The 17,620-nt window shown below is 38.1% G+C and overlaps 1 long non-coding RNA gene across 1 annotated transcript; it reads left to right on the top strand.

Annotated features, from left to right (window-relative positions):
• The first annotated feature begins 2,455 nt into the window (after positions 1–2,455).
• On the top strand, positions 2,456–3,946 carry LOC113342732. The gene is made up of 3 exons (XR_003356810.1): positions 2,456–2,714; positions 2,823–2,938; positions 3,505–3,946. It is a non-coding gene; the product is annotated as an uncharacterized LOC113342732 (long non-coding RNA).
• The last annotated feature ends 13,674 nt before the right edge of the window (positions 3,947–17,620 follow it).

Below are 17,620 nucleotides of genomic sequence, written 5' to 3'. Positions count from 1 at the left end.
CACTTATAATAGTGGAATATATATACTCATTTGCGACGCTCACAAGAGTGATGATTGGTACTATTGAGCAACAAAACATGTTGTCATGTAAGTGTCTCATTTGCAATGCAACAAGCTGTCATGCAAGGGTCTCATTTTGCAAGGGGAAGGAATTATCCGGCCAAATTACAAATTCATGAGTCAGTTTCATATTTTAGTTAAAAATTGTAATTCATCAAAGTTTGACCAATAATTTTTTTCATGAAAAGAAGCAAATCATTACTAGAAAACATCTACATTGTTCATTAAATAACACCACTAATTAAGAAACTACAAATTGAAAAAACGATACCACTACAAATTGAAAAAACGATACCACTACAAATTGAAAAAACGATACCACTACAAATTGAAAAAACGATACCACTACAAATTTCAAAAGTGAAACATGCATAAAGCTAAAAAAAGAAACAGAGATGCACATCTCAACTGGTGGTCGCTTAACAATCATCTCAAGAGGTGCTTTGACGGTTCTCAGGAGTACTTTGACGATTTCCCTTCATTTCAAGCAACATTCTTCTTATATCCATTGTGCCAGTTACCAGCCCCTGTATTGTGTGATTCTGCTCATCAACTCTTTCTTCAAGTTCCTTATTTCTCTTCTCAGCTTCATATGCCCTCCTAAGAGCTTCGCCTAACTCCGCGTTATATTCAATGCTAGAGGAGCTAGGTTTTTCATACCCATGACCAAGACCCTTGACATAACCGGATCTTACACCTAGCACTTCCTCACATATTTGAGCATCGGTCAAGGGTGTTGAACCTTCAGGTGTAGGCGCAGCTCGGAGTTCAAGCATTTTACCCTACATAATAATTAACAATAAATAGCAGAACATATACTAAAACTAAATAATAACTCAGACAAAAAACTTAAAATAAAATCACAACGAAAATCCTTGTATTACATAGTTTTCCTCAGCCGTATGATAGGTCCAAACATCATTTTTGCAGTGGGTTTTCTTGTAGAATTCAATTTATTCAACAACTTCACCTCTTTCTGGATCACACTGAAGGTTTCCCCACAAAAAAAATTAGATACAGTATTAACCATAAACTTATAAAAGAGTAACAGAGACAACACAATTACCATTTCCTCTCTATAGCGGGAAAAAGGTTTTGACCCCGTACAATGAATGGTTGTATTCGCTTCTCGACTTTTTTTACCTTTAGTGCTACTTGTATGCATTCAAATCCAAAGAAGACAGTTCAATGCAAAAGAATACCACATAGATATCATAAATACGACTAGTAGTGAAGTCTGAACACCACCAATATTACTACCACAAATAAATCTTATAAATACAACAAGGATCGAACAACAATATTACCTGAAACTCATCAGACTAAAACCAAGTGAAAAGTTTCTTCCAATCCTCCTGCTTAACCTGATGATGCGGGTTTTCCCGTTCTGTCCCATCTTGTTTGTACTGCAGGTAGTGTTTGTGAAGCGTACATCTAAACTGTCTGTACTCATTTGCTAGAATTTTGTTGACCGCCTTCTGAATGCATACTACATGTAGATCAATATTGAATTTTTCCTAAGTTCACAATCACCAAACAAATTTCTGTTAGCACCAGCAACAAAAAAACTACGCAAAGAGAGTTCTAATTAATAAAGTCGTAGACTGTGCAAGAAGAACATAACTGTAGGGACATTAGAAGAACAGAGTAGTAGGGACACTAAAATGAATCAAAGAAAAAATGAGTACCAATATGAGATCATAAAATTTCCTCAGATCTGATTTTTCAATTGACTTCAATTTGGGGCGAGTCGACCATGGTGCAAACTTTTTGAAGATGATTCCTATTTCAGTTTGGAACTCAGTGGCCCAATCCCCAGTTGGAATCTTTTTACCTGGTTTGATCGTTATTGTAGACTTTTCGTTCTTTTTCCTTAGGTGATCATTAAGCTTTGCATTAAGAGCATCTCCTCTTCCTCATTTGTTAATCTTTGGCAGATCTATTTTTCAAGAGATATGGGAGTTAGATAATACTGCGTTTGGCGAAAATGAACATGATAATTCCAAGAAAATAATTTGTAGGTATGTGATTAACTCAATTACCAGTGCGTGACAACTGAGAGGCTGCGTGTGATGTGCAAGGGGGTCTAACTCCACCTGGTGCAATTATCCCTTAATTAAAATTGGTAGTAGTCCTGATAATGGAACACAAAAAGTAGATGATTAACAAACTGAAAGGAAAATAAACCAAAAGCATCAAGGTTAACAAGAAAGAACAGTAGACACTCAAAAACCAATTCCAAGCATTGTAAAATTTCCACCAAACACTACAAGTCTCCACGTACAAGCCTTCGATGGAGATATCTAAAACATCTCCAACCGTTGGATCTCCATCTAGGTCTCTTATAAAGTAATATCCCATGAAAACATAGAAACATACCTTAAAACCACAATATGCAGCCGCCTTCAAAGTAAAACTTTCTTTTTGCTCATTTTCTTTGGATCTCAATTTTTTTTCTTCAGAATAATGTATGATTCTTCGTGAATCTGTTTATTACTCACTGATCTCTTAATTCCTCTAAAATTGCCGAAAGAAGATGAAGCCCTTGTCCTGTATTGTTCATGAAATTCACTCACACAATGATTTTTCCTCTCAAAACCGGAGTTTTTTCATTATATATTGTGATGTACTTTGGAAGAATAGACTGAATTTTCGTAAGCACTTCAATTTTTATTTTATTTTTAATTAGTGTTTTAGTTCTCGCTAGTTGTCTATTGTTTTGATTTAGGCTCATAATTTTTATTTGTATTTTGGTTGCACAGGGTTTTTTGGTTTGTTTCCTTGAGTAGATCCATCTTGCGGTGCGATAAACAAAGTATGAAGTATTACCATCCGGAGGATTTGGAGCTATTTATAGTGCTACGGACTCTAGAAAATGGTCAAAGTTATTCTCTTATTTTTTTTATTGTTTTTTTTTCTTTTCTTTCAATTTTGGTTAGTTTATGGTTTGACTTATGAGATTTACTTGTTTCTTTGTGGATGAGTGTAGTTGAGATGTGTATGTACACTGTAGATTCTAGATCTATGAATAAAAGATGTGCATGAAGAGTTGCTTGTGTAATTCGAAAAATGAATGTCATTTATATCATGGCGACGACGTTGTACCCTTGAAACTTTTGGAAGTGTCAGGAACATGGCGTAGTATATTATGTTGTAGAGTATGGTAAATTGAGAAATCAGAAAATGTCATCAATCAATTGCAGAAATCTGGAAATGTCAATCAAAGAGTAAACGATAATCATAATCCACAAGTGCTTTCACAACATAGTAAGTAAGACTAGATCCATGAATAAAAGATGTTAGCAAAAGAATTGCATGCATGGTTTAGTAATCCTTAGTTTGGAAATGTTATTGATCAATTTCATGTTATTGTTTACTTGGTTTTCCTCTCAATCACAAGAACTGATTGTGCACAACGGTATTGGTCGACTTTGTTGGGGACAGTGTTGTTGTTGTGCTGGGGAGCGGTGTTACTATTTTGGATTGACATGAGTGATGCGTGGTCTGTTCACTTTGGACCTGTTGTGGAAGTATTTAGAGATGCTGCTAGTGAAGTATGATTTGGTTGATGATGTATCGTTTAATGAACCTGTTGATAATAAAAAGTCGGGAAAGTCTGGGATTCGGATCCAGATGAATTTTATTGATAGTGAAGGTAGGGGCGTTAATACAAGTGATGTGGAGGACATTTCAAATCAGCAGCAATATCATTGTTTACACTGTCTTTTTTATGTTATTTAATTTGGAGGAGCAAATAACTGGTATCTCTTCTTCTATAGAACATGTTGAACATCATGGAACTTACATCCTCCACTGCATTAGTGGTTGTTGTCGTGTCTTATAGATGTGTAAAAGTGACTGTAAGGAAAGGAATTTTGTTTTGTTATGTTGCTTCCGTAACATGAATTGAAGAGGTTTGCTGACACAAATACTGTAAAATGGGCTTAACCGCATAACTTTTTTAGCTTGAGCAGTTACATGAATGCAACATTAATCTAATAATACTCAGCTAGATATATCATTAGAGGCTGAAAGGTTGTATGTGAGGCGAATCAAGGAAGTGTTGGCATTTTTAAACTGTTCAAGTGTCTTTCTGATTTTTTTTTATTCTTTAATCTGAATTTGGCATCACAAATTTGTGATTTTCTTACATCCTGGTAGTTGTGTTGCATCAGAATTTTAATAATTAATCTTCGTGTAACAGAAAAAATGGGCCGGCAGCTCCTCTATCGTGAACTTGGTGTTCGTAAGGATTTTATGGTCTATATATATAACAGATACCTTAAGTCGTGTCATAGCTCTAGGAAGTGTTTGCGTTGAATTTTTGTGTTCCCTTCAGCTCTGCCTTGGAATTACTGCTCAAGCCGTTTGTGTAGTTTTTCGTTGGAGATAATTGCATTTTTTCGAATGGAATTTTCTCATCAGAAGGAAGTGTGCCATTGCTATGAATTCTTTAGAAAGACTGCAGCCTGGATGGACAGATTGTGGAAAACTAAGGGCCATAACTTTAGCACCTACGCGACTTTGCTAGTATTCTTCTATGCTAAATAATGATGAACTCTCTAGAAAGCCACCGATGACGGATAGGTAAGAAAATTTAGCAGGACCTCACCTCGTGTGCTTCAAAATAGTTCTGCTGATGCCTCCGAATTTTTATGAAGCGAGGTACCAATGGATGTCTTTGATAAGAGGGACGACATGTGAAACCACATAAACATTTACTTAAAGATCGCCCCTTGGGCTTTGTTGGTTTTAATCTGTGTCGATTATTGAGTGATCCGTGAATCAAAATGCATATCTGGCTCTCGCTCATTGTCAATCTTGCTGCCGCGTATAATCCTCTCCAGACAATGATCGGTTGTTTCATTATCAGGATGTAATGTATACTGCTGCATCTCCCTTCTGACTACCCACCCATGCTTTTTCCTATGGTTCAGTAACATGGCTGCAGCTCCCTATGCTTTTTCCTAATAAATGAGTGATGCTAGTCGATCTTTGAATATTATTGCTGCCAAACTTGTGTTGGATGCAAAAATTCTTGACATTCAGTTTTGTGCATTCTCTATTGTGGGAGGGGAAAAGCTTCGTTATTGAAATTTCAAAAAATTTAGATGTCCAGAGACAACCTCTCATTTTTGCTGGACCCTGCATTGCAGTCCATCCATCCCTTGCACAGTTAAATTTATGAAGTTGAAAACCTCCCATAAACACAACAAGAATCCCCCGTGACCTCTTTTCCTTCTAAATAGTTGAAGAGTTGAATTCTAGTAACAATACGCAATACACCATGTGCACTTTTTGTAAGAACATCAGACCCTATATACACCATTTATATGAACATCCTATATACACCATCATTGTCACCGCTTGTTATATCTTTGTCGGTCAGCAATCTTGGTCAGGCATAGGGTAGGTGTTGACCGTTCAATCAAAATAATTGAAGCAAATCAACGGTTACAACTAACCCTAATACACTCGGGAAGATATGATAGATTCTAATACAACTGATGGTTTTTCTTATCAACTAAAAGTAGATAGTAGGTTTCACACCTGAATGGTAATCAACTAACAAAAAAACCAAAAAAGCAACGAAAACTAAATCCGATCCTATATTTTTATCTCAACTTTGTTTACGAAGGATTAGAGAAGATAAAAGTGTGTAGCGTATTGATTATAATTACATCAAAATATACGGAGACTAGGTATCACCCCGACCTACGGCCGGGGCTCAAACTTTTTCGTTTTCGTTTTGCTGTTTGATCGGCTGGTCAGTATTCTACCAAATTCTTTTTTAGTCATTCGCAAAACAAATTAGATTATAACTGTCAAACATCGAGCTTATAAGTTAGTTCAGACTTGCGTCCCTAGTATTTGTGGTTGTGTCAAATTAGTCGGTCTTACAGCCACGGCCGTGGTCCATTGAGGATACCATAGCATTTTGTTGATCGGGTCAAATTAGCCAGGGTTTACAGCCCCGTCCGTGGTCCCTTGAGGATACTATAGTATTTTGTTGCTCAGGTCAAATTAGCCGGGGCTTACAGCCCCGACCGTGGCCCTTAAACATTCCCTAATGTTTTATTGGTCGGAGTTGTGACACTTAAATCTCGCACATAAATCTTTACCTTATTTTATTTGTTTTTTAAAAATAGCTTTTAGATTAGTTGAGGCTAACTTAAATTTTCTTGAGAAAGTTATGGTACAAATCATTATGCTTATTGGATGATTGAACGTTCGATGGACCAGGGTATATCTGGTGTATATGAATAATCTTCATGGAGGGTCATCCACCAAACATAATCCAAACAGACCCTTAGCCATATGTTTTCCGTGAAGATGTATTAGTAAGGAGATATTTGGTTGCATTAAACATAAAACCTCTTACCCAATTCACTCCTCTTCCTCTATTAGGTTTTCTATCTTCTCCTTTCCTCTTTAGACCAATTTTTTTTTTAAATCATCAGCTCTGTTTTCTTTTATTTCATCGTATCCATCCTTTAAATCATCCATAATAATAACTTAGTATTAATAACTCAGTATTATTATGATATAGAGAGACGAAATTAAGAATTAGAAGTCGTTAATGGAGGGGAAGAACTATAGATAAAAGACCATTTGTTGGTGAAACCGTTAAAGAATGATGCTCTTCTTTTCTATAAATGCATCTACTTAGTGTTAGCCTATATTAACGAAAACTTGGTCAAATTAGGAAATCCGACGCTGCAGTCAAATTAAGAAATCCAAGGATCCGACGCCGTTAAATAATCTTTAGAATCATATTTTTATTAGGAACCCAAGGGATCGGACGGACGTCTATATAGGACATATAACCGATGGATCTCCATCGTGGGATGACGAAATAGATGGTCGGATTTTTAAGGCTACACACACACCACTTCTTTTTATAATATAGATGGCTATAATTGATTTCTATATATAGTTACATTAAGATAAACGAGATTTTTTGTTAATTGAATAGATGGATGCAGAGATGACTATGATCTATATATATAGTTACATTAAGATATATATTTTTTACCGTATATATTAGCTTCGGGACGGTGTGATGTACAAGCAATCCTACCTTAGACCTCTCCTCCGATCTCTCTCATTTGTAGAAGGGCAGAGAATATTGAAAGAAATACATTATGGTTACGCAGAAAACCATAATGGAGGACGATCCCTAGCCCACAAAGCAAGGCTACAGGGGTATTTTTGGCCTCGCATGAACGAAGACTCAAAAAAAATGGCGAAAACCTGCATCGAATGCCAAAAATTTGGCAAAAGAAAACATGCACCATCAATGGACTTAAAATCCGTGCTAAGCCCTTGGCCATTCGCCAAATGGGGGTTGATATTGTCGGACCACTAAGAGACGGCACCGGACAACGAAAATATATAATAATAGCCACAGACTACTTTACCAAATGGGTGGAAGCATCCGCCCTAAAACACATCAGAGACCATGACGTCTTCAAATTCCTATTCGAGCATATCATATGCCGCTTCGGTATCCTGGCTTCCATTGTATCCGATAACGGGGCCCAACTAAGCGGAGAAAATATCGATCTTCTGTTCAACTGTTTCAAGATCAGAAAAAATAAATCCACACCGATCTATCCTGAGAGCAATGGCCAGGAAGAGGCCACAAATAAAACCATCGCCGATATACTCAATAAGAAGCTTGATGGATATCGAACTACCAAAAGGGAGCAATTGCACAATGTCCTATGGGCATATCGAACTACCAAAAGGGAAGCAACATGAATGTCCCCCTTCTCCCTCACATATGGCACGGAGGCAATCATACCCACAAAAGCGATGATCCCCACAACGAAGACCGAGGCATGGGAGAAAAACCTGACCTCGGACATGATACTCTCCAAACTAGACGATTTGGAGGAGAACAGAGAGATCGCTCTCCAAACAATAAAAAACTACCACAAAAGATTGGGTCGGGAATACAATAAACGTGTTCACTAAAGGAAATTTAGCCCAGGAGACCAAGTCTGGCGCGAGATCCCACCCTACCAGCGCGAGTCAGGCAAATTTGCACCCGTATGGGAAGGTCCACTAACAGTCCTAGCCAATGCGGGAGATGGAGCATACCGATTGCTCAAATCCGATGGCGTAGAACTTGAACACCCCTGGAACATCAGATACTTAAAAGCTTATCACGCTTAGTAAGATCATTCAAACATACCGATTGCAAAAGAGAGTTCACTAAACTCTCTTTTGCAAAAATAATAACTAGCACCTTTTGTCTTAATGCTTTCCTTTTATTTGTTTTGTTTTCTTGCATCGTTCTTGTTTTCACATTTTTTCTTTTCATTATTTTATTAGTCTTTTCTATTATTGCATACCATAATCGCATTCTACTAAAGCCCATAAACCACTATGGCATGGTGCTAGCCACACCTTCCATTCTCTTAAGAATGATGCAGGTAATCTACCTAAGCTACCCGACACGGACACAGACCTACGGTAATGCCATCGCGATCACAAAGTCGGGATGATGTCCTCTACATGAGGAGATATCCATAACCGAGCTACTTTCCCTTGGCTGGGGCAGGTATCACCCGGCCGAGATATCACCCTCCAAGTCACCAGGAGGAAACATAGCCCAAAGCAACGGACAAAAAATAGTTGCGAGAGCGAGAAGGAAAAAACCATATGTATACACACCCAATATTGTAAGAGATGCCCCATCCAAATAGGAACTGATCATTCCTTGGCTTTGGCATCCATAATTGGACTTACAATGCATACGGAGAATCCTCAGAGCCATACGAATATACAACAATCAAACAAACACACTCGGAGCAACATAAAAATACATATTACATAGTGCCTCCTCGCAGGAGCATCGCACTCGCAGCGGCGGATCCCCTGCCCATCCATTCCTCGCCCGAAGCAACGACCACGAGCAGGAGCACAAACATCCCTTCTTCACACACATAGCTTATTTACGGCGAAGCAAGACGTCTCCACTTCCCCCTTTTTCACGCAACTAGCCTCCGGTGCTACGTCATAAAACAGGGGCAAGGTAAATATATATACGTTTGAAATAACAGTATTTTATACCCTAGCACCTCCAGCAGCAAACGTTTCTAAGACAAAACGAGCGAGCACGAGCACGACATAAAGTGTTGCCGAGGCAAATCGCCGGAATAACCTTAACACATAAAGTGTTACCAAGGCCAACCGTGGAAAGTAAAACGGTGCACAAAGTGTTTCCAAGCTTGCCCGTGGAAGTAAAATCAATGATAAACACGAGATCCCGTAACGGGAGGTACAATCACTTGGCGAACAAACGAGGCTAAAGATGCCATGCGAAAAGATAGGTCTCTCCGAGGAGACATTGGTGATGATCTAGAATGGGATCAGGAAAAACGAAGGAATGCATGAATGAGAGGACATACCATCATGGTAAAAAATACATGAATAATTACCCGGCTCCCATGGAGGACGAGGAAGAAAAAATTTAGCATACATCGGAGAAAAGAATGAAGGAGACCATACCCTCATCACTGAAAGACTCTTATTAAATAGAAGAGAAAATCTTTGGAAAACTAGCTAGATTTCCCAAACCCAAGAAGGTCAAAGGCGCGGCAAGCTAGACGATATGATTTATGGAGGAAAAGTACAAAAGAAAAGACATCCTCTTCCCAGAAAATTTGATAGAACCAATTGATATCTTAAAACGGACTGACAGGTACACGTGCCGAAAAAAGTGGGACAGTTACACAGTTTTCTTCCCATCATGCCATAGGCAAGTTGCAAAGAAAAGGAGCAAAATGTGTGGGTAAAATACCCGATGGCCACGTGTCAGCATCCTAAGGGATGAACGTCTGATGAGGTGATAAGGTATGAGCACCGAATCATCCTCCAAAAGGTAGTTTTGTCTCAGTCGAGGCAACTGCACCAGCGCCACATGAATGACGCGTGTAGATAAAGATCTAATCTGCTCAGACGCTCAAGTCTAAAAAGAAAGATCACATTTAATGAAGGATAAGAACAGAGACGTGGGTAGTTTCGCATCTTGATGAGAGACTCGGCGATCCATACTGCGACCCAGAGGCGATAGGGCACCAGGTTCTCCACAGAAGGCCAGCACGATCCAGGGAAGACGAGACAACTCGGAGGGAGAACCCAGTAAGACATCGTAAGGAGCAGTATGGATGTTAGCCCGAGGAAACCAGAGCGAGGGAAGACAGCTCACCGAGCTCAGACGACCACACCACAACGAGTTTAGTTAGCCTATAAATACCAGTCCATGTACCAGGAGATGGAAAACTGATGTAACATTTTAGATGGTATTTCTACAGAGAATTCCTGAGAGAGATCTATATAGAGAGAAAGTGAAAAATCTAGAAGAGATCTGTAACACTTTCAAGAAAACATCTTCTTCTCCGTGGACGTAGGTTTTCATGGCCGAACCACGTTATATGCTTGTGTTCATCCTTACTTTTCATGCTATTTACATCTTGTTCATCTTTGATCTTGTGTGTTTAAGTAGTTTTTAGTCTTTAATTTCACTTGGGTGTAGTAGTCAGAAAATATGCAACTACAATCATAGTAATGTTTGGCCAGACACACTATAATGTTTGGTCGTGGCCATGCGAATCTTTTTACCGAATTTGTCAAGATCCAAAACCCAATTGGAGAAATACAAACGATAGAAAAATACAAACACTTCCTCGACATACTCTGTCCCTTAGTAGCCAGAAACGTGAAAGGGCATCACGAACCTCCTTAAAATTCGCGAATTTGCGTTCCCAAATGAGATTCGTATCAGGAACGCGATCCTAACATGCAAAAAACGCATTCCCAACTTGTCAGAAACGTGTGATTTCAAGTTCCAACCAATCCCAACATAAACTCAACAGAATATGTATCTAGATTCTAGACCCGAATATTTTGGGTTTACAAAGTCAAGTCCGCAAAAATTGAAATGAATCAAACAAACAAAGTCAACCATGGGATCAGAAACTCAAAATCCATGTCTTCCCCTAAACGTTACATCAACACCAACTGACATCAATATGGATGCTAATCTATCTATACACCAAAGATCAATGTAAGATCAGAATTTCTTTGAAAAAATAGTTTTGTTAATTGTTGTTGGCGTGATTGATGTTTCCATTGTAAACTTAATCCCGATATAAACTTAACTCCAACATGAAGTTAGTTCCCACCGATTTCGAATATTTAGTTTCTTGTAATCAGATAAGAAATTTGATTTCTTAATATTTAAGGTTTTATGTCTTATTTCTTAGTTAAAAAATTGGAAAATGAGTAATATAACTAAGATTTCTAAAAAATTTTAATTTATGTTCCCAATTCGTTGCTCGAATTTCATATTTTGAAAATTTTACGATTCGGGTTCCCGTCCCCGTTCTCGCTACCGTCCCCCGTTCCCGCTCCTGGCTACTAAGCTCTGCCCTCTCTCCCACCCTCTCCCCACCCCTTTTCCCGTGAACCACCACCCAACAACCACCCACCTCATTTAACCACTTATCACCATGCCCCCGCCACCACCCTCTTCCTCCCTAATCCCTTCTCCGCCTCCTAAATCCTTCAAAATTGGAGGCAAATCCTTTACTTTGAAGCTAAAAATCCTTAGTGGACTTGAAAGAAATGCATCCTTTCTGAACTCGGATTGAAATATGAAGCTTACGGAGCCATTAAAATTGATCTTGTCGCCAAACTTGAAACTTCTCTAGTTGACCCCATTAAAGACGGAGAAAACGGTGATGCTCACTGGCATTTCTCAGATCGCCCTGCATGGTTGACACTTCAAAAGGCATCAAATGAAAAAGGTTATTTTCTTCGCCTAACTCTCTCTAGACTCGATGGCAAAGGAACTCTCAGATCTTTCTTCATCCCCTCCGGCAAGTATTGTTCCGGATGGTCATCAATGGCCTCTGCACTGATTACTCTCCTTCATCAATCTTTATCTCGTACTCAGAATAAAAAAACCAGGAAACAATATTTACCTCTCCTCTTATCATCTCAACTCCCTAGACAAATAATACATCTCAAACTTACAAACCAATCCCACATCTAAATCCCACTCCTATCCATCCACCAACTACTACTGACAACATTTCTCACCTACCATCTCTACCCAACCCAATCTCAATAACGTCATCCCTCTCATGTGACTTGGTCACCATTTATTAGGAAATAATACATGAGAGTCTATATTTAGGAGATATGCATTTAAGTTGTGAGAGTTATATTAAGAATTGAATATCTTGAGAATCAAGTTTTGTGTCGTAAGAACCAAATCTTGTGATTGTATAAATAGCTTGAAGAATTAATGAGAAAAATACACCAAGTTATTATCAATGTTGTCTATTGCTTCCGTGCGTTTATGCTCTCCTCTCTCTTGGTCGATCCTTAACATGGTATCAGAGTAAGGTGAGAGGGAGAGGAAGAGAAGTTAGATGTTTTCGTAAAGAGTTTGCAAAGTTGAAATACGAAGGAGAAGCTTGATTTCGTTTGGATTCATTATGAAAATCAAGTTAGGGCATGTTACTGATGTCGAGAAAACATGGCAGACGAGATACTGCCGCTGAAAAAAAAGATGGCTTTGACTGGTTAAAGATGGGTTTCTTTCAGTTGCATACAAGGGTTTAACGAGTTTTCATGATAAGAAAATATTGAAGCACGTGTGTGCTGGAATGAAACTAGGGTCGCCTAGGGTTAGGGTTATCACCGAGAAACTAGTCAAGAAAGAAGAGGAGCTAAGAAGTCATGCTGCTGATGGAAGGCAGTCGAGCTTGGTGCTGCTATTGTTTGAAAGATGAAGATGGAAGAAGAAGATCATGGTCGGAGACAGATGGTAGGCAGTAGAAAAGGGAGAAAGAGTTGCTGCCAATGGTATCACCATTAACGTCAGTTCATGATGAGATGATGGCCTGGAAGAAGATGAGATCGAGATGTGAAAAGAAAGTTGGAGACGAGCCAGATGTTGTTGCTGGTCCAGGTCTTCGCCAAGGGTCGAGACGGGAGATTTATAAATTAACGAAGAAGGAAAGAAAAGTTTGGACAAGTCCGGGAGAGGACGAAGTTCTCAAGCAAATACCCAGTTAAAGGAGTTCTGTTGACATCGATCTAGTTGATTATGAAGATCACGGTCGAAGAAATAGAAGCTGAGAAGAATTCGAGGACATGGAGACTTGGGTTTGTCTCGTATCCGTTTTGAGTAAATCAAAGGACCCTGAGATGTTGGTGTTGATTAACGTGTGGCATTTGGAAAGTGTGATGGGATCTGGTGGAGAACAAGATCTCCTCCATTCACTAAATCTAGGTAGCACAGAATCAGAAGCTCGAAACAAACAAGGATATTTAGAGTTTCGTGATTACAAAACAGGAGAAACTAGTGTCTTCCAGGCTATGGGTTCGTTGCCTAGGGTTTATGGAGACATGGGTTGTGTTTCAATCCCAGGCAGGAATATTAACTGGTTGTCGATGTTAAAGAGGAAGAAATTGTTACTGTCGTTGCTACAACATTCTTGTGATCGAGAAGAACAACAAAAAAGAGATGGTTCTGGCAGCGTTTGTTGCCGACCTAATTTGTCTTAAGGGATTGTGAAAAACTCTGAGTTTGAATGATTGAATGGTCTACTGAGTTGCTGCTAAAAGCCTCAAAGAAATAAAGAAGATGCAGACAAAATATTTGTTTAAAAGCAAACATAAGTGTGACAATTATGTCACAGAGTTGCAAATATGTTACGAATTCAGAATTTTGGCAAATCTGGATGGCGTGGCAAATTTACAACAAGAAGAATAATTAAAGCTTGTGGCAGAAGCTTGAAGAAATGAAAGATTGTGAGATAATCTTGAAAAGAAAAGAAGTGTGACAGTTTTCGCATCGAAAGCGTGACTGAAAACCAGAAAAGAAGAGAAGAACAAACAACAAAGTTGTGAAGAAAGAAAAGTAATCACCAAGAAGTGATTAGAGAAAGAACAACAATAATAGGTCAAAATCCTATGAGTTGTAAAGAACAACGATAGTAGGTTAAAATCCTATGAGTTGTAGAGAACATCACAACAACAGAAAATTGTGATCGTGAAGATAGAAGAGAAGATAAAATAGAAGATGAGCAATGACGCTCGGTGGATACAAACTACAAGTGAGTTTGTATGAATTCTACGACGCACAGTAGGATTCGTCGAAAAAAAAAGGACTTGGTTTGTTATTCATCTATCAAGTGGATAGAGCGCAGCAAAGAAGTTTTTGTTTCTAGCTTCTTAGGAATGTTACTATGATACATGAGTATTATAGGGAGGACGGATGAATATGCAAGGTTGCATGATGTCTAGAGAGTACAAGAAGTATTATACTGAAGAAACTAAGACTACGAAGAGGACCGAAATGTCCCCAAACTACGAAGGGGACCGAAATGTTCTAAAATTACGAAGAGGACCGTAATGTCCCTAAACTACGAAGGGGACCGAAATGTCCTAAAACTACGAAGAGGACCGTAATTTCCCTAAACTACGAAGGGGACCGTAATGTCCTTAAACTTCCGAAGAGGACCGAAATGTCCCTAAACTACGAGGGGACGAAACGTCCTTAAACTACGAAGGGGACCACAATGTCCAAAAACTACTATTGGGACCGAAATGTCCAAAAACTATGATTGGGACCGTAATGTCCTTAAACTTCCGAAGATGGGACCGAAACGTCCTTAAACTACGAAGATGGGACCGAAATGTCCTTAAACTACGATGGAACCTGGATGTTCTAAAACTACTAATTGGACTGCAATGTCCTTAAACTACGAATGGGACCGAAAACATCCTAAAACTACGAAGAGGACCGTAATGTCCTAAAACTATGAATGGGACCGAAATCGTCCTAAAACTACGAAGAGGACCGAAATGTCCCTAAACTACGGTGAGGATGGAAAAGTGTTAAGGAAAGATCAGTTTAAATTTCTTTTGTCCAAGATGGCATTCGTGATCAACATGCTCCATCTTGAGGGAGGGTATTAGGAAATAATATATGAGAGTCTATATTTAGGAGATATGCATTTAAGTTGTGAGAGTTATATTAGGAATTGAATATCTTGAAAATCAAGTCTTCTGTCGTAATAACCAAGTCTTGTGATTGTATAAATAGTTTGAAGAATTAATGAGAAAAATACACCAAGTTATTATCAATGTAGTCTATTGCTTCCGTGCTTTTGTGCTTTCCTCTCTCTTGCTCGATCCTTAACACCATTTCAACCAAAATCTCTGTATTGGAAATCCAAGACCCACACCCACAATATAATGGATCTTTCCTAAAACTCCAAGATTCAGTAGAAGATCACAAAGACTCCTTGGATATTTGGGAAAAAGGATTAGTATGCGTGGCTTACAACCCTATATAAGTTCGGAAAGATATTGAATTGGAGCTGGTGGAGTCCCTTGAAACTTATGAACCTTTTGATATAATGCCTATTGATCATCATAGGGTTGTCCGTGTCACCAAGAACCCGAGACAATATCACACATATTGGAGTCAAGATTTGCGACCGCCTGATTCGTGTATTCGTGTTGTCGTACTCAAAACTCAAACCTGTTTTTTTTGTAACTTCAAAAACATAAAAAAAGATTTTAAAATTGGTTTTGGATCATAACCACTTCTAGTTAGAGTCATGAATTGTGGTAAGCCAAGGTAACAATTAAAGGTTTGATAAGTTGAACGTGGTTTACATCTTTTCATGAGCTGTGTTGGTTTTGATTGGTGTTGATTTGATCACATGATATGTGATAGACTTCTCGGTCAGCAACCACGGTTAGGCATAGGGTAGACAAGTTAACGGTTCAATTAAATAATCAAAAACAATCATCCCTTAGAATTAACCCTAAGATAAACATGCATGTCTTATTAGTAGGAAAGGTTTTCCCGAATATCTTTAACCTGAATCTCTTCTTAATTTATCAGAACCCTGCAGTTCTTTGCATTTCTTTGAGTGCTTGCAGAAAAACAATTCAACAAATCAAACTTCATAGAAACCAATCAACACAACCATTTTATTGTTTAAGATGATTCAGCTCTTTCAGTTAGCCGTAATTCTTCAAAAGTCGTAGACTTGAGTTTTTCGCAATCATAAAGATTAGACTATCATGATCTTTAGAATAATACGATCATTGCAAGATACACAACTACACTTATAATTATCTAAAATTCAATCAGTTTAGAAGACAATTAACTAAATAATTACTGAATCTCGGTTTAATGGCTAACTATTGACGTGACCATCATGATTTGAGTACCCAAACACTACTATTTTTTTCATTTGATGAACATTCAGACATTGGCTAATAACTCAAATAGCTGAAATGAAAACCCTAAAAGATGAGTAGTGAATTACATAATCAGGGCAATTGAAGTGAGCGTGACAAGTAACGGGAATGCGCCAGTACCCTTATGCTTCTTGATGCTTCTGGCAGTATTAGTAAAAGTGGTGCTGCTGGTACTACTGGTACAATGTCTCCAGCTAATGGTAGTGTTGGTTACCGTCATCCAACCGTCGTTGTTGTTGGTAATGGTAATGTTGCTCCTGCTAGAGGTAGTACACTCGGCTGTTTCATAGACAATCAAAGGATTTGTTCTTTTTATATACGCCATTTAAAAAAAAAAAAAAAAAAAACAAGACAGATGGATCTTGAAGAATATATATAGATTAGCAAACCTGAGATCGTTATGACCAAACGAGGAAACATGATCAGGTGTAACAAAAGAAATCCTGCAGCTGCCATTTTCTTCATCTCTCTTCTTCTTCGTCTAATCTCTTCACTGTTAACGTTTATGAATTAGTTAGAAAGAAGTAGAAAAAGCATCAACATTTTAATTTCCATCATCGCTTCTATTTTCTCTTTAACAATCCAGAGTCTTTAAGAAGATGAAATTTGCTGGTCTAAAAACATGATTCAAGCAAGGAATGCCCACTTACATTGATTCTTTGTAACTAAAAATGAAATCAAACTTATATGACTTGATGGATGTGGAAAAAAGAAAAACTGCATTTTAATATCTCAGTAAATTAACACTACACCAAATCTAGACTTTCCTAACAATAAGTTTCCTAACAAATTTTGATTTGGTGACTCAACTAATCCATTATAGTTCTAGTAACCCTTATAAAAAGTTAGCAAGTTAAGAAATAGTTACCATAATTAGGAATTATCTCATAAAAATTAAACAACTATTCAAAGTGTGAGACATTAGTTATACATATCTAACACATTTTTAACTAAATAACTATTACTACTATTTCTACCCAAAATTGGATGCACATCAAAATAAACCCCATCTTTATAACTCTTTATCATTTTCATTGGTAACACACTTAGGCATTGCTAACACAATGGTTTATTTTGAAATTTTGAAAATGTAAAATAAAATTTTAAGATTTTATAAATCTTGTGCTTGGAACCGACTATTGGGGCTAGAACCCTGGAATAATCCAATCCCGGAACAAATACAGTGGGATAAAAAAGTTTCAGTTCCATATACTTTCCAACCACTGTCGACAGGACCAAAGTCACCAATCCAAAC

This window comes from Papaver somniferum, unplaced genomic scaffold (genome assembly GCF_003573695.1).
Source record: "Papaver somniferum cultivar HN1 unplaced genomic scaffold, ASM357369v1 unplaced-scaffold_47, whole genome shotgun sequence".
NCBI classification, from domain to species: Eukaryota; Viridiplantae; Streptophyta; class Magnoliopsida; order Ranunculales; family Papaveraceae; genus Papaver; species Papaver somniferum.
The sequence above is the reverse complement of the archived record's forward strand: the minus strand, read 5'-3'. Positions and strand labels throughout refer to the sequence as shown.